Here is a 6420-nt window from a genome sequence, read left to right on the forward strand (position 1 = left end):
CAGAAGTGTCACTGTGACGGAGGAGCTGCGGAACCGGCCACAGGAATTCTGCATTCCCGTGCGTCACTATGGCAACGTGCATGGATGCAGGACGAAGCTTTTTTAGATGTTATGTGTTGCAGCAAGCCAGCCACTGATTTGAAAGATAAACCCAGTGAGTACTGCAAACAAGCATCATAAGCAGTATCACAAGAACCCTCGTGCTATTTCACCTGTGCTCAAGCTCTTTCAAACCTCTCTCAAGTTTGTGCAAGTCTGGCTCAGAATGCCAAGATGTGCTTCACAGTGCCTAAGTGGATTTATCCATGCATTGTTCTAGTTGTGTGGTTTTTTTAAGTATGTCAGTTATATAAGTTGAGTGTGAAGTCATCCTGAATGATGCAGCCATAGAAACGCGGTTTCCTTGGAGACCTCAGAGGAGAGGCGCTGAGAAAATATCACTCTATCACTAATTCATAAAATTGCATGACATTTTCAGCCTGTTGATAAAGGGTGACATGATTCATGATGCTATTTTTGTTCATCAGCACACAACAAAATAGCAAATATTCAATTAAAACCTGCTGTGTTGAATAAAATATAGTGTTTATATAAGCACAGATGAATATAAATAAGCAATTCAGCACTGCCTATTTGGCTGTGTAAAAATGTAGCAAAAGTCAATGTCATTTTACATATTTAAAGCTGTGTTTTGAAGATCTGTTTATTGAGGACAGTGCTACTGAATTACAGTGAATGAATATTCTATAATAACAGTCAGTGCATAGACCTAACCATTGTGATTACAGAGCAGCTTTTCTTCCAAAAAGCAGTGTAACTACACAGTGATGTTATTTGTGAAGCGAATGTGCATGTCCTGACGTATTGTATCAATAGGCTATACAGTTGGCCTATTTGTGAAGGATTTTAGTGACCTCTGTTTATCTGCAGTATACACATATACTCTATATCTTATTTGGACTTGGATATAAAGGACATAACTGTACTGTTTTGTTCATTGTATCTTGTGAATGTTATTTAATGAATGTTTCCCAAAACCTTTCCTGAATCAAAATGATTTGTACACTAGCTCTTAGATGACTACTGTAAAAGTACAACACTTGTAATGACTAACATATAAAATTAGTATAAAATATTGAAATAATACTAATACTAATACTAATACTAATAATAATAATAATAATAATAATAACAACAACTCTGGGACTTTAACATACAGACATCTGTGCCTATCCAAGCTAGGAGACCTGATGTGGTGCTGGTTGACAAAAAGAACAAAGACTGTAAGATAATCGATATTGCCGTCCCAGTAGACGCAGGCATCACCAAGAAAGAGAAAGAGAAAGTCGAGAAATACCAGGACTTGCGGAGAGAAATAACACGACTCTGGTATATCAAAGCAAAAGTGATCCCTGTGGTGATTGGTGCGCTTGGTATGGTCACATCCAACCTTGCTGTACACCTCAAGTCAATAAACGTTACAACAAGAATCGAGCTCCTACAGAAGGCAGCTCTGTTAGGAACTGCACGCCTTCTCAGGAAAGTGCTCGAGGCCTAAGGATATGAGACGTAACCTTCCCTCAGCGCTAAAACTTTGTAAGACCCCCAGCTAGAAATAGCTGTGTGATGAAAACATAATAGTTGTTTTAGTAGTAGCAGTAATGAACAATGTGTTATCATTTTAAACTGTTTATAGTTACATTTAATGTCATGGAACATCCATGAGACATTTTAGTTCCTTTATTATCCCTTACATTATAAGATCTATAACCTAAAAAGTCATTCCCTTACCAGCTTCTCTTTCTTCACTCCCTTGACATTATCCATCCATCCATTATCTGTAACCACTTATCCTGTGCAGGGTTGCAGACAAGCTGGAGCCTATCCCAGCTGACTATGAGAGAGAGGTGGGGTACACCCTGGACAAGTCACCAGGTCATCACAGGGCTGACACATAGAGACAAACAACCATTCACAGTCAATTTAGAGCCACCAGTTAGCCTAACCTGCATGTCTTTGGACTGTGGGGGAAATTGGAGCACCCGAAAGAAGCCCATGCAGACACAGGGAGAACATGCAAACTCCATACAGAAAGGCCCTTGTCGGCCGCTGGGCTCAAACTCAGGACCTTCTTGCTGTGAGGCGACAGTGCTAACCACTACACCACCATGCTGCCCTCCCTTGACATTACTAAAATAAAAAATAAAAAAACACACACACATACAGTCGATCTGGGTCACTGAGAAATTGCAAAACATGATTCTATCCAAAGAACATCATTGAAGTAGAGGTGTTCATCTCAATATTACTTCCCTGGCTAAAAATAAATGCCCTCCCTAGTCTAACTCCAGGGTAGTAGACAAGAGGAAGCCACAGGATGTTTCCTCTTATTCTCACTCCTCAGCTTCTGAAACTGCTCCAGTTTGAAGAAAGTGATGGGTACCTGGACTATGTGCATTGTTGTAGAGTGCACACTGGGCATGTGGAAGACACACTTTCAGTGCCTACACACTGTGTTGCCATGGATATGGATGGTATGATGCACAGCATCTTATTAACCCCAGTGACCCAGGCACCTGGAGGTTCTCCATTCAGTCACAGAACAACTGGTATTTACACTGTAAAAAAAATAGTTGAGAATACTTGAAATTTCAAGGCAACCGTCTGCATTAAGAATTTTATGTTTTGCCAACGATGTGCCCATGATAATCCAAACTATGATAAAACTGTTATCTTTATTAAGAATTCTTAATTAAGTCAATTTTCAATTCCTCATTCTGCCAACATAGATTTCTCTTTTTGCTGAACAGTGGCATTCACAGTAGTGCAAAAAGGCAATCACAATTTTTTTTTTTAGATTTTTTTGGGGCTTTTTTCACCTCTATTTGGATAGGACAGCGTAGAGACAGGAAATGAGCAGGAGAGAGAGAGACGGGGAGGGATCGGGAAATGACCTCGGGTCGGAACCGTCCTCGGATTTATGGTATGGCGCCTTATCCACCTGAGCCACGAAAAATCATAAACTTGTTTTTTGTTTGTTTGTTTTTTTGTTTAGTTTTTTTTTTTTACAACACCCAAACCAGAAAAATGGAGTTTGGACGGCATGTTGAAATTGAAATTAAAACTGAAAACAATGATTTGTAAATAATCTTTAACCTGTATTGCTTTCAAAATATCACAGCAGCATATTGTTTGATGTTTTACCACAATAATTTTTTTTTCAAAATAAACACATTTCAATGCTGATTCTTGCAATGCATTTCAAAATATGCAGTTACCACTTTGTAATAGTGATATTCCATCTCACAACACTTAAAATGTGTTTAGGGACTGAAGACACCAAGTGATGAAGCGTTTCAGGTGTTATTTTGTCCTATTCTTCCAGCAAACAGGTCTTTAGGTGTGCAACAGTATGGGGTCATCAATATCATATTTTTTTTTCAGAATTCTCCACACATTCTCTACTGGGGACAGAGGGGACACACCCTCTTTTTCCACAGCCATGCCTTTGTAATGTGAGCAGAATTGTTAGGGTTTTGCTAGGATTCAAACCCAGGTCGCTGGTGTGATAATCCAGCAAACCCTCACTAGGCCACCAGGGGGATGACTCAACTGCAGAGGCGTGAGGCGTAGGTAGAGTATCAAAAAACAGTTTATTTACAATGTATACAATCCGATGGAAAAAACAAAAAGAAAATCCAAAAGCTCAGAAGATGACCAAAAATAAAAATATCCAAAGGTTCAAAGTCCCAAAAAACAAAAGGAAAGGCAAAAATGCAGAACGCTCAGAAGATCAAAAATACAAAGTTCAAAGAAAGCAAAAACATCAAAAACACAAGGGCACAGGCAAGATACGTGGGACGGAGGAAACTAGCACTAGACAACATAGCATAAAGACTCCGTGACTAGGGGAACAAACAGAGGGGTATTTATACACAAACTCATTAAGGAACAGGGCGGGGCAGGAAACAGGCAATCAAGACAAACAAAAAACACAGTGGCGGCCTCTAGAGGCCAAAACAACCATGACAAGATAAACATAACAGCGGCCTCTAGAGGCCAAAACAGTCCCAGTCCTAACAGGACCCCCCTCCAGGAGCGTCTCCTGATGTTCCCAGGGCGATCCGGATGGGCCGAATGGAAGTCCCGGCACAGTCCTTTATCTAAAATGTCCCGGGCAGGGACCCAACAGCGTTCCTCAGGGCCATAGCCCTCCCAATGTACCAGGTATTGAAGCCCGCCGCGGACCCGGCGGGAGTCAAGCAGGCGATGCACGGTGAACACAGTCTGACCCTGGAAGATGCGGGGGGGGGGGGATTCCTAGGGGCAGGGGCATACGTGGACGTCAGTACGGGCCACAACAGGGAAACATGTAATGTGGGGTTGATCCTCAGAGTCCGGGGCAACTGGAGCCGGTAGGCGACAGGGTTCACCCTGCACACCACCTTGAAGGGGCCAATGTAGCGAGGAGCAAGCTTGCGGTTCTCCACCCGCAGTGGAAGGTCCTTGGTGGACAGCCAAACCCGCTGCCCAGGGCGGAAAGTGTGGGCAGGTCTTCTATGGTGGTTGGCCTGAGTCTGGTTGGTTCTGGAGGTCTGGATGAGGGTCTTCCTGACCTTGCTCCAGGTCTTGCGGCACTGTCTCACATATTGGTTGACCGAGGGCACCCCAGCATCCTCCTCCTGGTCCGGGAACAGAGGTGGCTGGAACCCGAATTGGCACTGGAATGGCAACAGCTTGGTGGCCGATGACTGCAGGGTGTTGTGGGCGTACTCTGCCCATGGCAGCCAGGTGCTCCACGATGTCGGGTTATCCATAGCCAGGCCTCACAGGGTGGTTTCCAGGTCCTGGTTGAGCCTCTCCGTCTGGCCATTGGACTGTGGGTGGAACCCAGAGGAGAGGCTGGCAGTGGCTCCGATGACCTTGCAAAACCCATGCCACACTCGGGAGGAGAACTGGGGGCCCCGGTCAGAAACGATGTCCTGTGGGAGACCAAAAACTCAGAAGACATGAGTGAACATGAGTTTGGCAGTTTCCAGGGCAGAAGGGAGCTTGCACAGTGGTATGAAGCAGCAGGCCTTAGAGAATCTGTCTACTATGACCAAAATGACAGTATTACCTTGTGACTCAGGGAGACCCATGATGAAGTCGACTGCCACGTGGGACCAGGGATGCTGGGGAATGGTCAGAGGATGCAGGAGACCCTGGGGATGCTGTCGTAGGTTCTTGCTTCTGGTGCACACTTCGCAGGAAAAGACGAATGACCTCACTTCCTTCTCCATGCTAGGCCACCAGAAGTGTCTTCTCAAAAAGTCCAGGGTCCTTCGAGCTCCTGGGTGGGCGGTGAGAGGGGACGAGTGACCCCACTGGAGAACCTTATCCCAGGCTTGATGTGGGACGTACAAGAGGCCCAGTGGCCCTGTCCCAGGACCGGGGTCCTGGCGTTGGGCTCGTCGGACGGCCTCCTCAATACCCCAGTGGACAGGGGCCACAATCTGGGACACAGGGATAATAGGACCAACTTCGCTCTCCCTGTTGGTGGGAGCGAACAGCCTGGAAAGCGCATCAGGTTTGGTATTTTTGGAGCTGGGGCAGTATGATAGGGTAAAGTCGAACCGACTGAAAAATAAGGCCCACCTAGCCTGTCGTGGATTGAGTCTCTTTGCTTGCTGGAGGTACTCCAGGTTCTTGTGGTCCGTCCAGACCAAAAATGGATGTTGCACTCCCTCCAGCCAGTGCCTCCACTCCTCAAGGGCCAGTTTAACTGCTAGCAGTTCTCGATCCCCCACATCATACCGGGACTCCGTAGAACTCAGGCGGTGGGAGAAGTATGCGCAGGGGTGCAACCTTCCTTCCGAGCATTGAGAGAGGACCGCGCCGACGCCGCTGTCCGAGGCATCCACCTCGACGATGAAGGGTTGCGAAGGGTCCGGGAGGACCAGAATGGGTGCCATGCAGAAGCGGTGCTTGAGGTCTTTGAACACCTTTTCCGCCTGAGGAGACCAGACATATGATCCACCTGTCCCTTTGGTGAGGTCCGATATGGGCGCTGCTACAGAACTAAAGTTCCTGATGAACTTGCGGTAGATATTAGCAAATCCTAAGAACCGCTGAACCTCTTTGACGGACTTGGGGGTGGGCCAGTCCCGGACGGCCAGGGTCTTGGCTGGATCCATCTGGAGTTGGCCTATCCGTACAATAAAACCCAGAAAGGAGACCTCAGGAACATGAAATTTGCATTTCTGGGCCTTAGTGAACAGATTGTTCTGTAGCAGCCTCTGGAGAACCTGGCGGACATGGTGGTGGTGCTCCTGCATGGTCTTGGTAAAGATTAGGATGTCGTTGAGGTAGACAAAAATGTACAGGTTAATCATGTCCCTCAAGACGTCGTTGATTAGGGCCTGAAAAACAGCTGGTGCG

This window comes from Neoarius graeffei, chromosome 4, assembly GCF_027579695.1.
Source record: "Neoarius graeffei isolate fNeoGra1 chromosome 4, fNeoGra1.pri, whole genome shotgun sequence".
Lineage (NCBI taxonomy): Eukaryota > Metazoa > Chordata > Actinopteri > Siluriformes > Ariidae > Neoarius > Neoarius graeffei.